The 26,751-nt window shown below is 49.8% G+C and overlaps 1 protein-coding gene across 6 annotated transcripts in view; it reads right to left on the bottom strand.

The window, feature by feature from the left end:
• The window catches only part of TBC1D16 (TBC1 domain family member 16), an 87,786-nt gene that overhangs the window by 39,092 nt on the left and 21,943 nt on the right, over positions 1 to 26,751 (bottom strand). The window lies entirely within an intron of this gene.

The following is a 26,751-nucleotide window of genomic DNA, read 5'->3' on the forward strand; positions in this document are numbered from 1 at the left end:
GGAGCCATGGGTGACTCGGGACTCCACACCAGGTGCTGGTATCAAGGGTAGGGGCCGATGACTGGGCCCTGGGTGCTGAGGGGCCTCGGCGGAAATGTTTGTTGCCACTCTCTACCACTCCTGACCCCAAACCACAAATCATAATGACAATTAATTAAAAATCCCTTGCATTCTTGGGTGGGGTGCTGGCTACTCATTTACATTCACTGAAATTCCATCCACATGGCGGACCCCACATACCTGAATTCTGTTCAGAGCACCATGTCCCATGAGTGATGTCAAAACAGAACTGCTTTAGATCCTTTTCCTCCCTTCCTATGACACCCCTCGCACATCATTCTTGTTTCTTTGTCCCCTGGGCCTGGTTCCAGGTTGACCCAGAGCATCCTTTGGCACCAAGCCATTGCTTGGTTGACTCAGGGCATTTAAGGCCAACCAGGGTTGGGATGCTGGCTGACAGAATTTTCTTAGAGCAAAATGGCTATTTACCAACAGGGGGAGGACGGGCTTAGGAAACTCTGCTTCTTGGGGTGAAACAGCCATCTTCCAGCAGTCTGGCTCAGCCCAACCCCAAAGCTTGCTGTCAGCCTTGACTGCCGAGCAACTGTCCCTCCTTGGAGCTGGTTTACAGGGTACAAGAGACACTGAACATCATGAGGGGCAGATCCAAGAGAGGTGGTATATCTCCTGCCCCTTGGTCTCCATGTAATCCCCACATGGTGGTACTGGCAGGAAGCTTTCGGGACCCTCACATGAGGGCCTTCTCTCCTTGATGTGCTTTTCCATAAAGTCAAAGACCCCAGGAGATAAATGGGCCAATTACACATACTTCACAAAAGAAGAAACAATGTGAATTAACATACAGAAATATATGCAAAATCCTCAATCATAAAAAAATGCAAATGAGCATGGTTTTTAGCACATGGATCAGCAATAATTTATTTCCAAAGGGGTGGAAGCCAATGTTGGGAGATGTACCATGAAGTCAGCTCCTCCTCCTGCCCCAGGCAGGGTGAGCAGTCAAATGTCTGCCCTCTCCACAAGCCCTTCTTTCATGGGAAGAGGAATGCGCTTGATACAAATTCAGGCACTCAGAGGCGTGTAAAGCAAAACTGCAAAGTCTCTTGTTCCTTCACCAGCTTCAGCCCAGACTCAATCCCGCTTCTCCATGATAACTCCGGGTAACAGTGGGGGTGTCCTGTGTGTGCACACACACATATGCACATACATGCACATGTAGTAAAGCAGAAATAGGAGCATGCTGTCAATACTGTTACAGTTGGATCTTTCTTAGTTACCCTACTCACGGCCTTTGTCCTGGCAGTACATTAGGTCAATCACACGTTTTTGTAAGGGTTGTTTCAGGTTCTGTGTATTTATTTAAACATTTCCTATAGATGAAAACTTGGGATGGTTCCTGTTTTTATTATTTTGTAAAATAATATCACACCAAACCTCAGTGCAATTGTGTGCATTAAACCTTTGTGCATGCACAAAATTACACATTGAACCTTTGTACACAAGTATATGCAGGATCTCTGTGTGTATGTACACAAATATTTATACCTTTGTGCACATCTGTCAATTTCTCCACAACCAAGGCTCAAATCTTTAAAGCAACAACTGGTGACGTGTCTCAAGAATTGAAAAGATTCCCCTCTTTGATTCTGTTTCTGGGAGCCCACTGGAGGAATAATCCTATTTGCACACCAGCATAGTAGAGGCCCAGTGAGGTTTCTTTAGGACAAGCAGAAAATTGGAAACAACTCAATATGCATGAAAGGTAGATGGACCAGTGAAAAGTTGTATATCTACCCAACAGGATATTTAGTAGGCATTAAAAATGATCACTATTAAGAAGACATGGGAAGGGCCTTCCTTGGTGGTCCAGTGGTTAAGAATCTGCCTGCCAATGCTGGGGACACAGGTTGGATCCCTGGTTTAGGAACTAAGATCCCACATGCCGCAGGGCAACTAAGCCCATGTGCCACAGATACTGAGCCCGTGGGCCCTAGAGCCCATGCTCTGGAACAAGAGAAACCACCACAATGAGAAGCCCACACACCACAACTAGAGAGTAGAGTTTGCCGCAATTAGAGAAAGCCCACACAACAAAGACCCAGCACAGCCATAAATAAATAAAAATTTTTTTAAAAGAAGACATGGGAAGAATTTACAATAGGGCATGAATTGAAAAATAGCAAGACAGAACTCACACAATCCTGGTGGGGGTGAGTGTAACCTAAGCTAGTCCATCGTTGGTGTGAAACAACACTTGCATCTTGTGGAGTTGAGCATACATATCCCAGAGGGGGTTCTCTCCATGTACCAAGGACGGGCACGAGGACTGTCATAGAGAAAATTCCCGAAAACATACCAAGTGGTGACTGCCAGGAATGTGGATAGGCAAACTGCGGAGTAGTCGCAGCTTGGGGTACCTCACCACAGTTATAAGAAATGAACCATGTGATCTTAGACACTGACCTAGGTCACAGAAGGTGGCAAAGGATGCTGCCATTTTAATACTTCTCAAAATCAGACTGAACCCAACACGTATTGTTGGGAAAGGTATACAAATGTGGACTGCCTGCCTTAAAAGAGGGGGGAAATGATGCCCACAGCATTCCAGAAAGTGATTCCCTTCTGGAGCCTGGATTCCAGGGGAGGGAGAAAGCCCAGTAGCTGAATCAATTCAGTCAGATAGCTGTGCTACGGGTAATATGGGTGCATTTTATTATTATGCTGCATCATTTATGTGTTATATATGTTTTTTTGCATGTATCAAATATAACAGAATTTATGAGGGGGAGGAATAGTTAGGGAGTTTGGGATCGACACGTACACACTGCTATATTTAAAATGGATGACCAGCAAGGTCCCACTGTATAGCAGAAGGAACTCTGCTCAGCTGCTCAGCGCTATGTGGCAGCCTGGATGGGAGGAGGGTTTGGGGGAGGATGGATATATGTGTATGTTTGGCTGAGTCCCTTTGCTGTCCACCTGAAATATGGCAACATTGTAATCAGCTGTGTGTGTGCATGTTCAGTCACTTCAGTCCTGTCTGACTCTATGCAGCCCTACGGACTGCAGCCCGAAAGGCTCTTCTGTCCGTGGGATTCTCCAGGCAAGAATACTGGAGTGGGTTGCCATGCCTTCCTCCAGGGGATCTTCCTGACCCAGGGATCAAACCCAGGTCTCCTGCATTGCAGGCAGATTATTTGCTGCTGAGCCACCGGAGAAGTCCATTAATTGGCTATACTCTGATATAAAATAAAAAGTTAAAATATATATTAAAAATGTTAAATTATTATTTTAAAAACCAAGAAACCAAATTTTACAGTGTGTCTGTAACTCTGTAAAATAACCTAAGCATCAGAAACAAACAAAAAAAAAATCGCAAGGCTAGAGGAAATACCCTAAAATGCTGACAATGGCTGTGTTGGCTGTAGGTAGGATTTCACTCCCTTGTTTTATCTTTTTCCTATTTTCCAAAATTTCTTTAGTAAGCAGGTATTACTTTTATAGTTAAAAAAGAAAACACCCTCCAAATCATTAAAAACATAAAAAAAACCCCAAATAGACAAACAAAAGGCAAAAATAAAAATTGCCCCGAGCAATCAACCCACCGTTTCAACAGGCAAATGAATCAAGTAGGTCAAACAAGCACACCAGAGTCAGTACTGGAACGGTAACAGAACACAAAGGCCCTGACCCATCCCCGCGCCCTGCCAGCCCTCTGGGGGTCCCTGGATTTCTCCTGGCCACCAACCCATATCTAGCTTCAGACACCAGCACCCACCCTGGGCCTCCCAGGGACTAAGATAGGGGCTGTCATGTGGCCGCTACAGTACTGGTTTCCCAGGGCTGCTGTAAAAAACCATTGTGAACTGGAAACCTTAAAACCTCAGAATCTCTTCTCCCACAGTCCTGGAGGCCGGAATTCCAAAATCAAGGTGTCCACAGAGCTGCTCCCTCTGAAGGCTCCAGTATAGAATCCTGCCCGCCTCTCTCAGCTTCTGGTGGCTCCAGAAACCCTTCCCATTCTCTGATTTACAGTTGCATCACTGCCATCTCTGACTCTGTGTCACACGGCCTCTGCCCCCTGTCTGGGTATCCTTTTCTATCTTTTATAAGGACACATATTGGGATGTAGGGTCCACCCTAATCCAGTATGATCTCATCTTGATCCTTGCCTTAATTCTACCTGCAAAGACCCTTCCCAATAAGGGTTTACTCTGAGCTTCTGGGGGAACATGAATTTGGGGGATGCCCTTCAATCCAGCACACACATGGTTCCCAGTAACTGAAGGCATATTGAACTCATTTCTACAACTGAGAAGCCGGACAGTACGTGGGAGGCAGGATAGCCACTCCAAGGCCAGGCGGATTCTTGGCGTGCCTCCTGCCCTGCCTGGTCCTGGGGTGCCTGGCCCTCATTCTTGGGAGCACAACTCCTGGGCACGTGGGCCAGGACATCTCAGGTTCCTTCCCTCCCTCCACCCTCGAGGAAACAGAGGCCCGGTGCCCTGAGACCCTGGCGTTGAGTCAGGCCCGAGGAGTAAAGCGTCAGCGGCCAGGAACCCCCGTCTTGCGGCCACCATTATTCACTGGTCTCCATTTGCTTCTCAGACATGCATTTCCCATCGTAAACTGTGCTAAATGCTATTTAGTAGCTAATTAACTTTCTGTGTGAAGACCTCTCTAATTGCGCGCTCTCCCTGCTCCGCTGGGGTCCTCGGGGGACACAGAGCTGTCCTAGGGCATTTGTTCTGCTGTTCCTACCTCGCGGGCACAGCTTCCCGCCCAGCAACAAACTGCCAATCAAGGCAGCAGAGGTCAAGGGGGACCAAATTAGGAGCCTCCGCTGCTGCCAAACTTGCTTGGTGAAGCTTAATTTAAATAGAAAGCAAAAAGGGGATGAAAAATAATTTTCCCCAATGAAACTCTTTGCCAGGCAGCAGAAAGGGTTCCCTCCTCTACTCTCTGGAATGGCTAGTTTCTTCTTTGAAACATTTCGACTGGAACGTGTTTATATTTTGACTGCATTGGCATCTGCCATCCATCAAATGGAGAGATAATCAGAAAATAAAAGCTTTTGATTAGCACTTGCATAAATCACCGCAGTGCCAATTACTGCACGGTCCCAGTGCTGGGAGTGGGGGTGGGGAGAGGCAGCAATGATGCCTTTGGGTTCCCTCCCACCCACTTCAGGTCCGAAGTCATCACTAGCTTTGTACACGGGTCTCAGGCCTTGTACTTCGAGGACACGTTGCGCATGCGCCCCACATTGCAAGGGTATGTTCGTGTCTTGAATGTGAGATCTCTGATCGTCCTCCCAGATGGACGTCCAGCCCAAGCAGATGTTTTAGATCGTCACAAATACACAGAGTTTCGAATCAGAGCTAAAGAGCAGGCCCCTTTGCTCCAAGTCTTCAACACCACCCCGTGGCCTCACAGCCCCCAGGACATTTTCCGGAGCCTCTGCCTGCAGGACATCCTCACTCCGAGGTCTGTGTCAGAGGACAAAGGCTGTCCCTGCCACCTGAGAAAGCAGGGCTCCGGGTGGCAACTCCTGCTTCGAAGGATGAGGATGTCCCCCATCCCCTATTCCTTGCATCTTACAAAAGGGTGGGTCCCCTCCAGTGAGTCAGTGGGTTTAACCTCAGCATCCCAGAAGGGTTTCCCATTCACAAGGAATGGCTTGGCAAACCTGACTCTGAAAGAGGCTGTGACTGAGCCCTGTGTCCTGCATCCTCAGTGGGACACATCACCCCCGTTAGGTCAATGGGAAGGTTTGGTTGAGTGAGAAGCCTCTAGTCGGTCCAGTGTCCGAGGCCCTTCCTGGGCAAGCTGGGCAGGATTGTGTTGGGGGCTGTTCAGGTAGAACCTGGGCTGCCTTTGTCATGACTGCTGGGAGGAGCTGGGCTTGAGGTTGCTGTCCCTTTATCCTATGGGCTCTGCTGCTGTGTTTCTGGGGCTCCCTTCCTGCAGCTGCCTTGGAGCAAAGTCATCTGGGGTATTTCATTTACACAGAGGCCTTTGGATGTGAGGTGGGCATAGGTACCTCCATCGTAGGTACCATTGGGGGCTGCAGCATTGTCCAGGGAGTAATCGGGTCTCCAGCCAGTAGCAGGATCGCAGGCCTCACCCAATCAGGAGGGAATTGTCCAGAACATCTTGGTCTGGGTGTGGTGATGAACAAGCATTTCTTTAAGGATGGTTATTTTAAAAACAGAGCAAACAGGTGCAGGCATGTGCCCGGTGACCAGGAGCCATCACTCTCTCCGAGGGTGGAGGCTGGGGTCGGGAGTGCCCCTGGGAAGTACTTTCTCCCAGTTTTGTGGTTGTGGCCTCACTCTACAGGGAGAGCTTTGGGCACTGCTGCAAGCCAGTTTAGGAGAAAGGATGTAAAGTAGGAATAGGAGATTTGGGTTCAGAGGGGTTTGGGGGCTCTTTCAACAGTGGCTGGCTTACAGGCGGGTGAGGGATTTTCCTTTGGGAAGCTTTCAGTATGGGGCAAACACACGTGTTTGGAGGTCCACTTGTCTGGAACCCTCTGAGGGTCTTGGATGTTATGTCTGTATGAGATCTAGGGGGTATTCCGTCCTTCCTCAGTACCTGTGGAGGGTGGGCTCCAGGGCCCCCGAGGATACCCAAATCCGAGGATGCTCAAGTCCCTTGTATAAAATGGCAAGTATTTGCATACAACCTACGCACATCCTCCCGGATACGTTATTTATTTATTTATATTGAAGTATAGTTGATTAACAATGTTGTGTTATTTTCATGTGTATAGGAAAGTTGTTCAATTATATACATATGTGTGTATCTGTGCTAAGTTGTTTTAGTTGTGTCCAACTCTTTTTGACCCTATGGATCATAGCCCACCAGGCTCCTCTGTCCATTGGATTCTCCAGGCAAGAATACAGGAATGGGTTGCCATTCCCTTCTCCAGGGGATCTCCCCAGCTCAGGGATCGAACCTGTGTCTCTTACGCCTCCAGAATTAGCACGTGGGTTCTTTACCACTAGGGCGACCTGGGAAGCCCTATATACATAAATATATATATATATATGCATGCATGCACACATATATATAGATCCTCTTACCATTATAGATTATTGCAAGAGACTGAATATAGCATAGGTCCCTATGCTATACAGTACGTCCTTGTTGCTTATTTTATATATAGTAGTGTATATCTGTTAATCTCAAATTTCTAATTTATCCCTCCCTTCTTTTCACCTTTGGTAACTATTAATTTGTTTTCTACATCTGTGAGTCTATTTCAGTTTTGTAAATAAATTCATTTGCATCATTTTTAAGATTCTACATATAAGTGATATCTCATGATATTTCCCTTTCATTATATGACTTATTACACTTAATATGATAATCTCTAGGTCTATCTATGTTGCTGCAAATGGCATTATTTTATTCTTTTTTATGGTTGAGTAATACTCCTTTGTATATATACCACATCTTCTTTATGGACACTTAGGTTGCTTCCATTCTTGGCTATTGTAAATAGTGCTGCCATGAACAATGGGGTGTATGTATTCTTCCATAAACTTTAAATCAAGACTTATAATATCTAAATGACTTATAATGTCTAATGCAATGGCAAGGCTACAATGTCAATGCCATGTAAATAATTGCTTGTGTGTGATCAGTCAATCAGTCATGTCTGACTCTTTGCAACCCCATGGACTGTGACCTGCCAGGTTCCTCTGACTATGGGGTTTTTCAGTCAAGAATTGGGTTGCCATTTCCTCCTCCAGGGGATTTTTCTGATCCAGGAATCCAATCCACGTCTCCTGCATCGATAGAAGAATTCTTTACCACTGGGCAACCTGGGAAGCCCAACTAATTGCTCACATGTGGCAAATTCAAGTTCTGCTTTTGGGGACTTTCTGGAAATTTTTTTCTCAAGCTTTTTCAGTCTGAGGTTGGTTGATCAGCAGATGCTGAACTGGTGGATATAAAGGGCTGACTCAAATTTGGAAAAACCAGCCCGGCAATTCTGAAAGTGATTTTTTCAAAAAAGGAAAAACTAAACACATAGAGGAGAATGAGAGGTCATTGAATATTTTCTTCTGACTCCAGCAAAATACTCTCAAGTTCTTCTCCCTGAAACTGTGTGTGTATGTATGTGGGGTGTGTGGCATATGTATGTGTGTTTGTATACACATGGTATGTCTGCATACATGTGACTATGTGTGTGTGAATGTGTATCTTAAGTCAGGATCCTTGTTACCATCCAGGCCAAGCTCAACCTTCAGTTATGAAAGGACAAGAGCTTCCCCTGTGGGGTTCCAGCCCCAGGTGTTGGGATTAGGAAAGAGAGGGGAAAGGTATTATGCAGGCCCAGAAATCACAGTATTTATTTACTTTGAACGTTTTCCCTGACACCTACCAGGGAGGTGCTGGCCTGGCCACCAGCCCTGGGCTCCTTGGCAAGTGGACGTCCGCCTAGTCTTTCATGTTCTCTCCAAAGTCACAAAACACTCCCACCCGAGAAGTCACACCAGTCAGCCGGCCCCTCTCCCGGCTTCAGCAACGGCTGTGGCCAGTTAGTGCAAACTGGAAATAGTTTTTCTTTGTCAACTACAGAGAGCTGTGTGTTAAATCCAAACTGTACACCGTCAGCTACCAAGGGGTACAGTGGGAACCACCCGATGGGGCTCCCCGGGCCTGCTCAATCATTAGATGGTGGTGGAAAGCCAGACATGCACAGCTCGCCTGCTCCCGGCTCCACCAGCTGGGGCTGCTCCCCTGTGTTCCAGACCAAGAGTTCTGTCAGCGCATGCCAGCAACTCAACACACCCATTCCACTGCAAAGAGGACAAGCCCCAAACCACTCACTTGAGGGATGAAGAGAGCTTTCCTGGAAGGTTTTATGCGTGGAATGTTGGTCCTTTAATCATTAATCAGCCACGAAGCAAAACTTAGTGGTCCCTGCTTGTTTTGTCAGTGAAAACCTCTCAGTATCAAAGCTCAGTTCTGCCAAGCACCATGAAGGGTGCCCTGGCCAGCCCCATGGAAAAGCCTGGGCATAGCCATGCCTCCCTCTCCTGCCAGGCTGCACGGCGTCACCAAATCCTAGCCCACACCTGGCCCCAGGCCGGGCCCTTTCTGGGGACCCGGTACCCTCAGTTCCGCCAAGGAAAAGTCTTTCAGTCAATAAGAGAGAAAAAGGTTTCCCCAAAGGACTTTTCTTTAACAATGAGGGAAAAGGCATAGGGATGAGTGGGAATGTTTTCCGTCCATTACACAAAGGCCAGCTCTGGGTGAAAGCACAGTGTGAGCACCCAGGGAGAGGTGAACTGCAAGCCCACTCACAGGCGGGACTCGAGGCGGCCCCAAGGGCACCCCAAATGTGGGGGACCATTAAGACCCCTCACAAGCAGCACTGCTTTCCCCTGATGAAGAGGTGCTGTGAGCAAGGAGTGAACTTTGCCCTTTAAACAATAGAAGTAGAGTCCTCAGAGCTGGGGGCTACTGCTCTGGAAGCGGTTAAACGCCCAGCGCCTTTTAACCAGGTCCCGTCGTCTCCATCGGTGTGGCCCTGCGCAGGTGACCCTTTGGCTTTGAGCTTTGTTTGAATGACAGAGGCACTTCCAAAATGTGGCGCTGGGTGTTCTCAAGGATGAAAAGACATGGTTTTTTGCCAGTTGCAGAGTAAGTCTGAATAAGTATAGCTATCTTCACTGTCCTCCTCCCCTCGCCAGGGCTAAGGGCCTGTGCAGAGTTCAGGATTGTTTTAAAGGCTTATCCCCAGGTAGGCGGGGCTGTTCTCGTCCTGGGCCGACCGGCAAGTCTGCACAGGAACTGTCTGCATGTGGCCCTGTCCCGGCAGAGGTGAAGGGTGCTGAGTCATCAGGGCTCAGACTCTGCCTAGGCCATCCTGTGAGTGATGACCCCAGGCATGGGCCCCAGGGCAGCCTGGAGGTCCTGACCTCTGCCATTAGGAACGCTGGCCATTTGGGCCAAGTTCATGCCGCGCTTTGCCTGAGCACTTGCCAAACTCAAAGGTCACTCCATGTATTAGCTGTTTCTGGAGGTCTGGACTTTGTGTATGGTTCCTCTGAGAAGGCAGGCATGCCTTCTGTGGCAGTCCAGCCGGCATTGGCCTGGGGACCGGCCCCAACAGGTATGCCACCTCCTGCTACCTGGGCCCAAGGCAAGAAGGAGAGGGCTCTGGGCTTCTACAGTAGCCGGCCCGCAGGGCCCAGCAGGCTAAAGTGGGGCAGGGAGAGGAAAGCAGGCCAGCTTTACCAGCCCAGTTCCCACAAGCCAGGCCTTCCTCCCCAGTGACCCTTGCTCATTTTGCCTGTGACCTGAGCTGCCTTTTGCTTTGCTGCAGGCTGGGAGGACTCTAGAAGCTTCATTAACAGAAAAACCAGTGCTCTTGTTATAAGAAAGTAATATTAGTCGCTCAGTCGTGTCCGATTCTTTTCAACTGCATGAACTGTAGCCCGCCAGGCTCCACTGTCCATGGAATTTTCCAGGCAAGATTACTGGAGTGGATAGCCATTCCCTTCTCCAGGGGATCTTCCCAATCCAGGGATTGAACCCAAGTCTCCTGAATTGCAGGCGGATTCTTTACTGTCTGAGCTACCAGGGGGCCCAAGAGGAGGGGTATAAACACTGGCCTTGGCCAGTCTCACCACAGATTACTGGTAGAGATTCCTGGGGGCAGGTAGAGGGATCCTCATGGCTGGCATGCCCAGTTAGTCCCTCCCTGATGCCCCCTCCTGGATTCCCAGTGTCAATTCCCATCTTCTGGGGGTGGGGGGTGTGCCAGGGACTCAGGGTCCTGTTTAGGTGCCCTCCCTTCAGTGATAGGCACTCAGAAGGGTGTGTTCATTTCCCCAGTTCCCAGAAGACAACAGGGAGAGTCTATTTTTCTAAGTTCTGGAAAAGGCTGGGTCAGAGGTATCTCCTGATCTGACCTTGACAAGCCTCCCAGAGCTTCCTCCAGTTTTTCCCACCCACTGGAGTCTCTGAAGAACCTGCTTTCAGGGCATAGACCTGGATTTTATTTTCAACCACCTTAGATCTGGGTTGAACAAGGCATAGGTCCCTGTTACAGGGAGGTGTGTGTGGTGATGAATCTCAGGCCCTGTTCACCAGGAGGAGACCAGGTGCTGGGAGCCCAGGCCACGGTCAGCTCCCTGGCCATGGTGCCACGGCTGGCTTTGCCGGCCTCTGCGTCCAACCCAGACAGAGATGCATGGTTGCTGCACCAAAGCTGGTGCAGAGATGCCCGCAGCCAGCAGTCCCGGGCCACAGCAGTGTGACTGGAGATCCAGACCAATGTTAGGGTGAGGAACAATCGACACAGCCTTATGGCTAATCTGAAAAAGTTGGTTCTCAAAAGTCATGGAAGATGTGTGTAAATAACTCTTTGAGTCCCTGCTTTCAATTCCTTGGGGTACTACTCCTTTATATCTAACACGTCTGTATTAACTACATATTATTTATATAAAAACCATTAACTTTTCTTTTTAAAAGAGAGAGTGTCCAACAAAGTAAATCCCAAACAAGGCCACCCTTGAGACCCAGCTGGGCTGTGGGAGGGGTCAGCATGTCCACAGGAGCAGTGAGAAGGACAGTAAGCAGTCTGCATCCTGGGATGACCACTGCCTGGCATCCCAGGTCTAATGTTGGCCGTGTGCCTCTGATCTGGGGCCAGAGGCCAAGCCTGTCTAGCCCTTTTGGTCTCTGGGGAGGCGGTGGATGGCACAAGGCTGGGGGTGGTGGTGGGGGACCATGCTGGCAACTCTCCACCTATGAGACCCCCAAAAGAGGAGACGGAAAGTTGGCAGGGGAGACAGAGGCTGGCTGAAAATAGGGATGGGACCCAGGGAAGGCGTGTCTGGTGGCCCCACAGCCAAGGGAGTCTGGCTTGGGTCTGAGATTGTGTCCCCCTCCTCAGCAGCACACCCCCAGGCAGCCCCTCGGGAACAGGCAGTGAGAAGGGAGGGGGGACAGGTGAGCAACAAAGGGCAGATGGAACTTCCTCTCTGGGTGGGAGGTGGGGCGGGCTCCGCGGGCAGGGCACACCCCTGGCTGATCTGGGGGAAGCCTGCCATCTGCTGGGCACACACAGAGCCCTCCTCAGCTAAAGTGCCACCTCCAGGAAAACGGAGTTTCAAGGCAGGGTGTATGCCAGCCTCGTGTTCCATGGTGACGAGCAGGGCCATGATGCCCAGACAGATTTGATGATGGGGCTGGGCGAAACCGGCCGCCGCTCCCAGAGAGCCGGGCCCCGGTGGCCCTCAGCATCCCACGTCCACACCCGCCGCGGAAGCAGGCTCCTCTGCACGTCAGCCCCGTGGATTTGACAAAGACGGCTCTCTACAGCCCCTCGTGCTCTGCGGGGGCACACAATGAGTCCTTTCACCCCAGGTGGGTCTGGTGGAGCGTGGCCACCTCCCTAGGGGGTGCCCGGCCGGGCGGTTGGCCCTACTACTTCACTGCTCGCGGTTTGGAAGCTCAAGGCACTGTCACTTTCAACTACCGTCAGGGAAACTTTGGAGGCCTGACATCCATGTTGGTCACGTCGGTCTTACCCAGAACGTGAAAGCCTGTGAGCCCGTGCCTGGTCAGGCTCTCCCAGAAAGGAGAACCGTGACCCCATTTAAGTCGTGGCCGTTGTGCCCGTGAGCACGCGGAGCGCAGGGGAGTATGCAGAGAGCCCGCTGTCACTCGACACCCTTCCCAGCAGCCCGGCAGCCCGCCAGGCTCAGAGAGAGACCGTAGCTACCAAAAATAATCCTCCCAGTGTTTAAATATTTACAGAAGCAAGACAGATCCTGATGTCTTACCATCTACAGGGTCCGGCCCTAACCGCCAGCCTGGGGGCTCCAGGGAGAGGCCACATCTATGCCCCTTTGCTGGGTCCCGGGTCTCCTCCCCTCCCTCTCCTTTCCAGACATGTGTGGGTCTCCCTTTCCATGACCCATGAGACAGCCACCCTCCCTCCTTCCAGAACATTTCCACTTCTGGCTTCTTAGCTCCATGTTACCCTGACCCTGGCAAGGACCCTTGCTGGCCCCAAAGCCCCTCAGGAAAGCTCCTTCCCATCTTTAGAGGATGTGCCCTCCATCTTGGAAACCATCAAATAAAATGTAACAGAAGAAGCATGTGGCCATCTAAGCCTGAAGGCTCCTCTCCACTCTAAGCCTGAAGGCTCGTCTCCACGCCCCCTCCTGGGGATCTCCAGGGCACTTAGGAGCCACTCGCCTGTGATGGTCTGGTGGGCAAGGACGGTCACTGTGTGGGGTAAAAGGTGGGGCAATGAGGATGGAGACGTGTGAGGGCACAGAGCTGGGCAGAGCTGGGAGGGCGCTAGGGGCTCGGCTTCAGGGTGGCCACACTTAGGGACCATCTGTGCCACTGCCTGCCACTAAGAAAGGTCGGGAATTTACTCAAGGCCACCTGCTGGCACCAGAGGTCAGGCCTGCTTCCACTGGCCCATGACTTGCAAAGGGCAGGCGTTTTTGCGATGACCAGTGTAGCTGGGCTTCAGCTGTTAGATCATCAGGGAAACCATACTCTCAGGTTCCCAAAACAAATTTCCTGAAGCAAGGAAGCACATTCTGGATATGGTGGAGGGGCTGCCAGGAGCCCCTTCTCCCCAGCACACCACAGGCATTTAGGGAACACTGGTTGAATTGAACAGAAAATCCAAGTAAAAATGCTTTGTTTACTTTGCCGGGAATGAACATTAAGGCAAACAGCAGAGGATACAGGAACATTCCCATCAAATGACAAAGGTCATCGGTCACTTCCCTCTTGCTTTGGGGGAGGATTTCATCAGGTTTTGGGTTACATTGCAACAGCCAAGTGGGGGGGTTCCCCAAAGTCAGAGGATGGCTCACCTGGGAGACACTGCCACGTCATTACTCTCTGACCTTATGCTTAAAGCTCTCAGAAGCTCACGTGGGCCCTGCAGAGGCTCTGCCAGGGCTGCTGATGCAAGAGCTGGGGTCCCCAGGGCCTCTGGCTTCCTGCTCCCATGCGGGGCTCTGTGCAGTCAGAGCAACAGAGCCCCCTGGAGAGCATCCCCACTACCCTCTGCAACAAATCAGTGAGGGTTGCATCAAGGACCCCCAGCGGGGCTGTGGTGGTTTGTGAGCTGAGGGGGAGAGGCTGACAACTGTTTCATTTCCTTGTCCTTCGACAGTCATCCTGCAGTGGGACTGTCAATTCCCTGGGGGGTGTGGCCTCCCCTAGAGGCTGAACTTCTTTCTTTTCACTTCGGGAGGGTTGATGCACTTATTTCCTCCCTGTCTTGACAGCTTTAGTAGAAAGAGGCTGGCTTTCTAGAGAGCTGACAGCCCTTGAGAGGACAGTCAACAGTATCATGATTTCAAGAAGATCGACCCATGCAAGGGCTCCACCAGGCATCTGTCTTCTTGGAATCTTGCTTCCTTGGGTAACACTGGTGACTTCCAGAATCTCTGCTCCAAGCCAAGGAGGGGCTAGGGCTACAGAACCTCCCCCAGGCAGGGGCAACAGAACGTTCATCAGACTTCCCCCCAGAAGCTGCCCAGCCATCAGGGACAAAGGAAGAGGGCTGGCCAGAGAACACGAGGGGAAAAAAAGAAAAGACAAAAACCAATAAAACCATATCAAGACACCAGCCAGTAGAGGTTAGAGCTGGCCAACTCCATGGTCCTGTGCCACACGTGGCATCAAGCACTTGAAATGTGGCAAATTAAAACTGAGATGTGGTGGCTCAGTGGTAAAGAATCTGCCTGCCAGTGCAGGAGACACAGGTTCGATCCCTGATCCAGGAAGATCCCACATGCCAAGGAGAAACTGAGCCCATGTGCCACTGAACCTGTTCTCTGGAGCCTGGGAGCCGTGACTACTGAGCCCCCGTGCTACAATGACCTAAGTCCGTGGACCTGGATCCCACGCTCCACAAGATAGGCCACCACAACGAGAAGCCCGCACACTGCAACTAGAGAGTAGCCCCTGCTCTCCACATCTAGAGAAAAGCCCGTGCAGTGACGCAGACCCAGCACAGCTAAAAGTAAATTTTAAAAAAGCAAAACAAAACTGAGATGTGCTCTAGGGTTAAAGTTCACACGAGATTCCCTAAGACTAAATACAAAGATAGAACACTGAACATCTTCCATCAACTTTTAATATTGATCACACGTTGAAATGGTAATATTTTGGGTATACTGGGTAGTTATTCAAATTGATTTTACATATCTTTTTTACTCATTAAAATGCAGCTATTAGATACATACATTTATGATCAACTGATTTTTGGCAAAAGTGCAAAAGTAATTCCATGGAGGAGGGTACCCCGTTTCAATGATTCTGGGGCAACAAAACATCCCCAGGCTGAAAGATAAACCTTGCCTTAAATTTCATTCCTTATACTGAAATTAACTCCACATGGATCATGGGCATAAACATAGAATGTAATATGACAAAATTTTTAGAAAATAATAGGAGATCATCTTAAAAAAATAAAAGAAAATAATAGGAAATCATCTTTAGGATTCAGGACTAGGCCAGGAGTTCTTAGACTTGACAACAAAAGCAAGAGTCACAAGAGGAAAAATTGATACATTGGGTGTCATCAGAATTAAAATATTTTACCCTGTGAAAGATTCTGCTAGGAGGATGAAAAGATAACTTCAGAGATATACTTGTACATTACATATCTGACAAAAGACTAGTATGTGGAAAACAAGAAATCTCAAACATATAACAGTTAAACAAAAAGACTGCGTGTGCTGCGTGCTTAGTCACTCAGTCATATCCTACTTTTTGCAACTCCATGGACTGTAGCCTGTCAGGCTCCTCTGTCCACGGGGATTCTCCAGGCAAGAATACTGAAGTGGATTACCATGCCCTCTTCCAGGAGATCTTCCCAACCCAGGAATTGAACCCAGGTCTCCTGAATTGCAAGCAGATTCTTTACCATCTGAGCCACCAGGATAACCCACCAGGAAAGCCCAGCAGGAAGATTAGAATATAGGCAAAAGACATGAAGAGACATTTCACCAAAGAGAATAAGAAGATGGCAAAGAAACACATGTAAAAATGTTCAACATCGCTAATCATTAGGGAAATGCAAATTAAACCACAGTGGGATACCACACACATACCAAAATGGCCAAAATATGAAACAGTCAGTCAGTCAGTCAGTCAGTTCAGTCACTCAGTCGTGTCCAACTCTTTGCAACCCCACGGACTGCAGCATGCCAGACCTCCCTGTCCATCACCAACTCCCAAAGTTTACTCAAACTCATGTCCATTGAGTCGGTGATTCCATCCAACCATCTCATCCTCTGTCATCCCCTTCTCCTCCCACCTTCAATTTTTCCCAGCATCAGTGTCTTTTCAAATGAGTCAATTCTTCATATCAGGTGGCCAAAGTATTGGAGTTTCAGCTTCAGCATCAGTCCTTCCAAAGAATATTCAGGACTGATTTCCTTTAGGATGGACTGATTGGATCTCCTTGCACTGAGCACACCAAATGCTGGCAAGGATGCAGAGAAACTGTACCACTCACCTATATTGCTGGTGAAAATATAAGCTGGCACAGCTACTCTGGAAAAAAATTTGGGCAATTTCTTTAAGACAAAACATGCAACCATCATACATATGACCCAGCAATTACACTCTTGGGAATTTCTCCCAGAAAAATGAAAGCCACATTCAGACAAAAACCCATATAGAAATGTTCACAACAGGTTTATTCGTAAATGCCCCAAACTGGAAACAACCCATTAATATCCTTCCTTCAAAGGGTGGATAGTTAAACTGGTTCATGCACACCTTGGAATCCTACTTAGCAATAAAAAGGAAAGCATTACAAGTAGATACAGTGTCTTGGATGGGACAAGGGAGTTATGCTGAGTGAAAAAGGCCCATCTCAAGGAGACAGAGCATGTGATTTCATTTATATGGAAGTCTTCTAGAGACAGAGAATACAGTCGTGGCTGCAACTCTGAGGGGGAGCATATGGTAGCCATGCAGCGATGGAACTGTTCTGTACCTTGATTGCGGTGGTGGTTACACAAAGCTACACATGGGACACAATTGCACAGGATTCTATATGCAGGTACACGCAAATGGAGTTTGAAAGACCAGCAAGATCTGTGCATTGTACCCAACTTCATTTCCCGGTCTGGAATGTGTATTACGGTTTTACACAGGATACTGCAATCAGGGGAGGATGAGTGAAGGATGCACAGGACTTCCCTGTACATATTTTGTAACTTCCTGTGACTCTATAGTTATTTCAAGATGGAGTTTTTTAAAAGCAAAACTACTAGAAAATTTTAAATCACACATGCAGCTCACTACATTTCTACTGAGCAGGAGTAGACCTGCTACATTTTTTAGACCAGGAGTCAGCACCTAATGGCCTGCTACAATCCATGAGCTAAGAATTTTTTAATAGCCTATTTTTAAGAGCAGGTTTAGGTTTACAGAAAAACTGAGCAGAAGGTACAGAGAGTTCCTAGATACCTCTCCACTCACACAGATGTTCCCCTAACATCTTGCATTAGTGTGATACACTTGTTATGATTGATGAACAATATCAATACATTATTATTAATAACTAAAGCCCTTGGTTTACATTATAGTTCATTCTTGATGCTGTACATTCTATATTGTTATTGTTGTTTAGTTGCTAAGTTGTGTCTGACTCTTTTGTGACCCCATGAATTGTAGCCCGCCAGGCTTCTTTGCCCATGGGATTTCTCAGGCAAGAATTCTGGAGTGGGTTGCCATTTCCTTCTCCAGGGGACGTTTCCAACCCAGGGATCGAACCTGTGTCTCCTGCATTGCTGGTGGATTATTTACTGCTGAGCCACCAGGGAAGCCCTGTACATTCTTTAGGCTTTAACAAATGCATAAGGACATGTCTGAGCATCACAGCACCGTTCAGAATAGTTTCACTTCCCTAAAAATCCTCTGTGCTCTATTCAACCCTAATGCCTGGCAACCACTGATCTTTTTTTAGTGTATCCATAGCTTTGACTCTTCCAGAAAGTCATATAGTTGGAATTACACAGTCTGTAGCCTTTTCAGATTGGCTTCTCTCACTTAGCAACATGCATTTAAGTTTCCTCCATGTCTTTTCCTGTCTTGATAGCTCATTTCTTTTTAGTGCTGAGTAGAATTCCCTTGTCTAGATAGACCAGCTTATCTCTCCCTTAACCTATGGAAGAATGAACATCTTGGTTGCTTCCAAGTTTTGGCATTTATGAAGGAAATTGCTACAAACATCCACATGCAGGTTTTTGTGCAAAGAATGGGTTTGAACATTTTTCAATGTTGAAAAAGACAAAAGGAAGGAACTATTTCATGACACATGAAAATTTTATGAAATACAAAGAACCCATAAATCAAATTTTACTGGAACCCAGCCACACCCAATCACTTTCACATTGCTAGTGGCTGTTTTCTATGGACAGAGTTAAGAAGCTACACAGAGGCTGTGCCGTTCAAAAAACCAAAAATACTCACTAAGTGGCCCTTTACAGAGAAGATCTGTTGACTCTTCAGATGGACAATTACAATCCCCATCTTTGAAAGGCCAGAGAGAAGTAAACCAAAATGATAATAGTAATGCTGGATTGATGACCATAAATATTTTCTTTATGCCTTTCCTCCCAAATTTCCAAAGTGGACATACATTACTTATGTCACAGGTAGATTTCCACAGCATCTTTGCTCCAGCCCCACAAGCCTATCTAGGGGGTGGGGGGGAGGGGTTCCAAACAGACCCAAGGGGCCAACAGGACTAAGACTACACCGGTAAGGGCGACTCATGTGCCAAGTGATGATGGAAAAAGGGCTGGATTTTGTTTTGTTTTTCTGTTTTTAACATCATAGCTGGTACTTCTGCTAGAAGCCTCGCTCTGTGACCCTGTGCCTCAACCTTCTCTACAATGGGAGAAGAATACCCCAACCTTGGGCATTGTTTCAAGGGTTAAACAGTCAGTGCCCACAAAGCCTAAGATGGATTGAATAGGGTCTCCCAAAATTCATCTCCCAATGTGACCCTATTTGGAAATAAGTTACAGATGTAATTAGTTAAAGATCCCAAGATGAGCTCATCCTGGATTGAGAGTGGGCCCTAAATCCAAGGACTGCTGTCCTCCCAAGAAGAGAAACCACGTGACAACGCAGGCAGAGACCGGAGGGGCATGGCCACAAGGGACAGCTGGAGCTCCAGGAGCTGGCAAGGGCAGGGAGGACCTCTCTGGACCTTCAAACACCTTGATTTCAGACTCCCAGCCTCCAAAACCGTGAGAACCTCTCTCTACTTTTCTAAGTCACCCGGTTTACGGTCCTTCCTTATGGCAGCCCCAAGAAACTAACACAAAGCTCTTAGGATCGGGCTGGCACTCTGATAGGTACCATAAAAATGTCACTTTTATTTTTAGCATCCTGGTAAATGACTGCCATTTGCCTACTCTGTGCTGAGCCTCTTGGAACCGCTTTTCCTCATTGCCTTTGTGTTCACAGTGGCCCCACCGCACAGATGAGGAAACTGAGACAGAGAGATTAAAACACCTTGACAAGCTCATGCTCCGGGGATCACACACGGCTTGGTTTACGTTTGATGGCAGACCTGGCCCAGCCCAGATGGCCTGCCCCTTCCCTCCCCAGACAGCATGTCTGAGCCAAACAGCTGCCCTAAGTCTCACATCAAATGACTGGGCACCGTCGAGACCCAGCCTGAATTCCCTGGCAGCCCCTCCGAGCTCCTGGAGCCAGTGGCAGCTGGCCGCCAGTGCACTTCCAGAACTGCGGGGTAGACACTGAAGGGCCATCCTCTGCCCCAGGCAGGGCCTGGCTTCCCTGCCTGGCAGCGAGGCTCCCAGGCTGGTCCAAGGGCTCAGTCCCACCAGCTGCCCTTCTCAAACAGGCTTCCTTCGGAGCCCTGCTATCAGCCAGCCCTAGGCGTGGAGCAGGGGAGTGGTGAGTGACTGCCACCTTGGCGGGGGGGCCGCACATGGAGCAGGGATGTGGAGGGGGGTGTGGAGGGAGAGATGCGGCACCGAGCCTGCCGAGTGCTACAGAAACATAAGACAAGATTAGTCTTAACGACGCACAGAACAGATTGCAGGGTGTCGGGAGATGGGATGTTTTAAAGAAATAAATCTCAGCTCCCGGTTACAGAAGCACAAACAAACCCAAACAACAGATCTTTGGAAGCTGCCAGCTTCTCGGCTGCCAGGCTGCTGCTGGGGGCCCCCAGGGGGTGAGGGTGGGTGTTCTAGGAGCATCCTCGGGGCGTCCAGGGCACCCGGGCTGGCCCAGTACTGAGCTAGCCCAGAGATATCTTCCAGAAATTTGGGGGTGTGCCCCCCTAGCACCTGGCCATCTCACCTCTCACCAACTCTTGGCCATTCCACCTCTTAAATCTCTTCAGGACCCACATTTATGCTCTCTGACCATTACCCTCCTCTCCTGGGCAGCACAGCCCTGGAAGCTTCCCTCACCCCATCCCCAGTCCCACTGCTGCTGGAATGGCCTCCGAAGACATCCACTGGCTCAGCCACTGGCCCTTCTCTGTTGCTTCCCCTCTTCTCTCTTTAGGGTCCCATCCTTCTGGCCCCTCCTCCTCTTCTTTCTTCATCTCCCACCTCTGGGAGAGGGTTCTTATTTGCTCTAGCTACTCTGGGTGGGAAGGGGTGAAAAGTGTCTTCCTTGCTTATATCACCCCCTACCCTTTGCAGTTTCTCCTCCTGCAGGCTTGCCTGCCTGCCCCAAGATGGTTGGACAGAAAAGGAATGGCAAGGTTATTTATGAAAACCACCCAAAGCAACAAAGAATCCCATGGCATCGCACAGCCTGCCCCCTCACCAGGCTTCGGGTGACCAGTATGATACCCTCTGGGTCCCTCCTGGCAGCTCCCCCGTCAGTGACAGCACCTGGCCCTGGCCCACCCAGCTCACAGGCTTCATGTCCTTCTGAGGCTGGATTCTCCCCTGAGCAGGGCAGGAAAAGCACGGCCAGTTACACCAGCGACATCGAGCCGGTATGAATAATTCAGCCTTTACGGCTGATACTCTGGTATCATAGAGCCTTTTCCTCCTAAAGGCAAAAAGCACTTAAGATGCCATTTATTTCAGCCTGGCTCCCTCTGCGGGGTGGGCGCCGTCATGCTGTCGCAGTCACTGCCCTCGGAGCTGGCTCCATCGTTACCCTCCCTCCTCACTGGCTTCTGCTTGTGACCCCTCCTGCCATCCACCCCCTAGGAAACCAGCCCCTGGGTGGGGGGCGGGGACACCTGTTCACTTTTCTGGCCTTTTCCCCTTTCTCTCTCTCTCTCTCTCGACAGAGCAGTCTGAGGGGCTCCTCTTTGCTAGGATGGTGACTATGACTCTCCCCTTCCTACCCCCCAGAAGCACAGTTTCTTCTGGGCCTGCACTGTCCAACATGGAAGCCCTCAGCGCCTGTGGCTACTGGACTTTAAGTTCACTAAAGATGAAAACATTAAAAATCCAGGTGCTCGGTTTCCAGAGCCACATTGCCAGGAGTCCGCAGCCACACATGGCCAGTGATTACCACGCTGGACAGCGTTCATCACCATGGAAAGTCCTATAGGACGGCACTGGTCCAGAAGACGGTACAGCTCAAGGAACAGCAACAGCAGGAGGCAGCACATGTTAAATGCCACATAAACAGGATGCCTGGGGAAAGCGGCAGGAGCTCTGGGGAGCCAGCCGGGGTCATGGAGGAGGCCACAGTCTGGCTGGGGTTTCACCAGGGGAGGGGAGCACATTCCAGCTGGAGGGAGGCTGGGGAAGGGTGAGGCTGTGGGGAATGGCTGGCCAAACCACAGCATGTGTAGGAAAAGAGGAGAGGAGAGGTACGCAGGCAGGGGAGCATCCAGGCAGGACCCCGGGGACAGGCAGCTGTCACCCCTCATGGCTGCACCCGGCTCTCCTGGACCTGTGTCTGCGCTGGCTGGACCACCGCCCCAGTGATGGCAAGGTGAGAGCCTCAAAGTGGCAAGGCCACCCAGCTCATTCTGTAAGCTGAACACCACCCTTCACTCAGGACAGCCGTCCCCAGAACACTCACCAAGAATGACAAAAGGAGGGGATGAGAGAGAGGAAACATGGCACACATTTACCCTGGGGGCGGGGGCACCAATGACAACTCTGGGGAGGAGGGTCACGGGGTCCTAAGGGGCCTTCTCATTAACAAGCATGCAAGAGAGCAGACGGGGGTGAGCTGGTCTGAGCTATGCAGCGGCTATCAGCTATGTGATCTATTTTTTTTAATATTTATTTATCTGACTGCATCAGGTCTTAGTTGCAGCACATGGGATCTTCGAATTTCGGCGTGTAAATTCTTTAGTTGGGGCATGTGGGATATTTTAGTTGCGGCATGAGAACTCTTAGCTGCAGCATGTGGGATCTCAGTTCCCCAACCAGGGATTGAACCCATATCCCCTACATTGGAAGGCGGATTCTTAACCACTGGACCCCCAGGGAAGTCCCTGGTTATCTAGTTTTAAAACTTTTTTTCATCATATGATTAATACAGTCACACTGTAACATCTTTGAAACCTGAGAAAGAAAAAAAATGACTCATGACCACCCTATCCTAACGTATTGGCACAGCTTCCTCTCAGCTGGGGCTGTCCAATAGGGCATTCACATGTGTCACTTAAATTTATCTCAATCAATATCACGTAAAATTAAAAACCCAGCTTGTCAGTCACACTAGCCACCTTTCACGTATTCCCCAGGTAAGCAAGGCAGTGACGTTGTCGCAATGGCACAGATCAGGGAAGTTCTAGTGGGCAGTGCTGCTTGGATGGTCTCATTCATGCATCAGGCCTTCCCATGGATTTCAGTCAAAATGTGTACATCATTTGCTACCTGCTTTGTTTCTGATACACCATAAATTTCCACACTGCTGTATAACCTTTGCTAATACTGCACAATCTTCTAGCAGTACTAAGGTTCTGCACCCTTGGGGGAGCCAGAAGTGCCCCCTCCTCAGGTAAATAGACACCCATGAGCACACATACAGGAAGTGGTGGAAGACCTCAGGGGGCTCACAGGCCCCCATTAAAACGCCTTAACCTGGAAGATGAACAGCAGTGGATGCAACTCTTTCTGTAGATTCTTCCCTTTTCCCCTCCATTATAAAGAAGAGCAAGGTGGACATTTTCATGCAAATATGCTTTATTTCTGTAATTTAGATTGGTTCTTGGGATGAGTTCCAGAAGATACCTTTTGATTTAGGGAGTGGGAGCTGTGTTTTCAGCTCATAAATGTCACCACATACTTCCCCAGGCAGGGGGGCAGTTGAGATGCCACACAGGGGTCCACATGGGGGTCCTGTTATATGACATCCTCATCCAACTAGCCCGAGACTGGACCAGGTACCTCTCAGGACATAAACGAATGAAGGGCTGGCCACTGATCTTGTCTGGTGGTTATTCTCACCTTCATCCCAACCCAAAGCCCTGATTTCTGACACTATGGAAGGTACAGGACTGAGACAGCCACAGACCCTAACCCCTGCTTGTAGAACTCCACAGACCCTAACCCCTGCTTGTAGAACTCCACAGACCCTAACCCCTGTTTGTAGAACTCCACAGACCCTAACCCTTGTTTGTAGAACTCCACAGACCCTAACCCCTGCTTGTAGAACTCAGTCCTCAGTGGGAGAAGGGCCCATGATGGCAAGTCAGCCACAAAGCCTTCCTTGTCCACCCACTTCCCAACAGTCTTTGGATACTCATGTGGTCAAGAATTTCCAGCCATCACTATGCTGGGGTGGCATGGCAGGTGGCCCCATCTAGGGATGAGGCTGTGCCTGGCTAAACCCCACAGGTAGCACACAAGTGGACACTGTCATTTTAACCACTCAACCCTTCCGTAAACTATTTGCCACGTCACAAAACGTTTAAGTGGCTCTCAGATGGGGGGGCTGCTCCTCCCACCCTTGCCCAGCCACATGCTGTCTCCACATGTAGTTCTTCGGTTCTGCCACTAGAGGGATTCCGTGAGCCAGCCTGTCTGCTCCCGCGAGGGGACCCAATTCCCAGTTAAATGAAGAGCCTCTGCTCCTGGAGCCACTACCGGCACGTTCAAAGCCTCAAACACAAGCTCCCTGTGGGGAGTCTGGTCCAGCAGATGCTGCTGCTCCAGGACCTCACTCCAGATGCCCTCTCTACAAGGTCCATGCCTCTGTGCTCCTTGGACTGTAGCCTGTCAGGTTCCTTTGTCCATGGAATTCTCCAGGCCAGAATACTGGAGTGGGTAGCCTTTCCCTTCTCCAGGGGATTTTCCCAACCCAGGGATCGAACCCAGGTCTCCTGCAATGCAGGCGCATTCTTTACCAGCTGAGCCACAAGGAAAGCCCAAGAATACTGGGGTGGGTAGCCTATCCCTTCTCCAGCAGACCTTCCCAACCCAGGAATTGAACCGGGGTCTCCTGCATTGCAGGCGGATTCTTTACCAACTGAGCTATGAGGGATGCTCCCCACATCACAACTGTGGTTCTCAAGCCAAGCAGCACTTTGGAGACCTATGGGCAGAGAGGTCAAACTCTGCCCATGTCCAGGGACCACCCCAGTCATTCTGCTTCAATCAGTCTGGGTATGCCTGGGAATCAGGGGCCTTCAAAGCTGCCTGGGGCATTCTCATTTTTCGCTGGGCTGGGAAGCCTTGTTCTATAGCACCCAGTACTACTGACCATTTAGTCCAGATTTCCAGGCCTATCACTGGGTGGGAGCTGTGATGGGGTGGGGGGCAGGAGGGAGTGGAGATACACCAGCTTTGCTTTCAGGTCTCGAATGTGGTGGGGAGACAAAATTGCAGCTCAACTCCAGGAGCAAAGAAGCAGGAGCAGCCTGGCAGAAAATGCAGAGCCCAGGGCCCAGCCAGTGGGCCTCTTGAAATCCATAGCTGCTTTTTTCTTTTTTTTAAACTTCCAGCAACCTGTCAAGCATGGCTGGGTCAGGAACCAGGATGCCTCCATGTAATACCTCTCACATTGTATGTCAAAAACAGCCTGTTTTCACATCAGCCCCTGACTGAAGCACATGCTCCTGGGAGGCAAGGAGGGGGACCTCATTCATGGCGATCCTGCCCCAGCCCAAAGCCTTGGCGGAACTGGACAGACTGAGCCAGAAAAGCAAGCAATATGGAATTGTTGAGGCTCCACGGCGAGGGAGGGATCTCCCTCACAACACTACAGTACTCCTTCCGAGCATGCCCTGCAGCTCTAAGCAGAAACATGAACCTTAAACTAAATTGGGTGGAACCGGGGTCTGGAAGATGTAACTTGGGTTTCCAAAGCATGACCACAAAAAGGACTCATGACGGGACAGCCAAACTCCCACACCTGACAGATGGCACCCAGCTTCAGGTTAGGAGTCTGCACGTAGTTCCCAAATCCAACAGGAGGTGAAAATTGCTGGGAGTATTGAAGTGAAGTGAAGTGGCTCAGTCGTGTCCAACTCTTTGCGACCCCATGGACTGTAGCCTGCCAGGCTCCTCTGTCCATGGGATTTTTCCAGGCAAGAATACTGGAGTGGAGTATTAGCCAGTCATAAAAATGAATGGAGTCCTGACACGCTTGGATGGACCTTGAGAACACTGTGCTCAGTGAAAGGAGGCAGACACGAAAGGACACAAGTTGCAAGATCCCATTGATGTGAAATGTCCAGAACAGGCAATCCATAGAGACAGAAAGTGGCTGAGAAGGGCTGATGGGGAGTGACTGGCAGCATGGCACCAGCAGGGGGAGCTCTGACAGAGCCCCACTGGCATCAGGACTCAGGCAGGGCTTCAAGTTTCCTTCTGAGCCTGGTTCCCTAGTGGGGAACAGGCGCATGGCTCAGGGAACCTCATAGGGCGCTGGAGTCCTTGGCTGCAGCTGACCTCACCCTTACATGCACCCTTCAGCACACGAGAAGAATGTCATCAGTTCACCCTTGGGCTTTAATGGACCACATCTTACTGGGGAAGAAAACAGGAAAGAATTCGTCCCAAATTCCTTCCCTCTGAAAGCAGCAAAGCGCTCCACATTCCTCCCTCCTGTTCCTTTTCTCACACCAGTTCCTGTGATCTTATTGCTCTAGGTCTGTTGTAAACCCAGCAGGGTTCAAATCTGGCTCAGCTCCTGAACTGGCTGGGTGACCTCCAGCAAGTTCCTAACCTCTCTGAGCCTCGCTTCTCCCTTCGATACACAGAGGGTGATGTGAGCACCCTACCTCACAGGGTTTGGGGTTCTTGTGAGCCTAAAAAGAATTAATCCATGGCCCACATGCCCTGTACCCAGGCAAAACTCAGACATCCACACTGATCACAGGCCCAGCTCACATCATGTGCTCAGGAATTACATGCTGACGGACTAACGTCAGCACTTACTGTCATCACCATCATTAGCCTGGAAATTAATGAGAACACGGACCACAGCCAAGCCTGAGAAGGGGCTGTACAAGTCCCACGCCTGCCCCGGCTGCTCTGAGTTAGCCCAAGCCGGTGCTTCATGAGCCTTGTGCGCGCCCACCCCTGGGAGGCCCCGAGGCCCCCTAACGACGCCATGTGACACTATGATAACCCTCCCCCTTCAGGCAACATCTCACTGCTGCTCCTCCCAGCCCCGTGTGTGTGGCAAGGAAAGTGAGCCCGCTAATGTGCCCAGGCATCTGGTCCCCCTGGGCTCTCGGCTGTACAGTAAATGCTGCCAACGTCCCCCTGGGGCTGTGTTCCAGCC

This window comes from Muntiacus reevesi, chromosome 18 (genome assembly GCF_963930625.1).
Source record: "Muntiacus reevesi chromosome 18, mMunRee1.1, whole genome shotgun sequence".
NCBI lineage: Eukaryota > Metazoa > Chordata > Mammalia > Artiodactyla > Cervidae > Muntiacus > Muntiacus reevesi.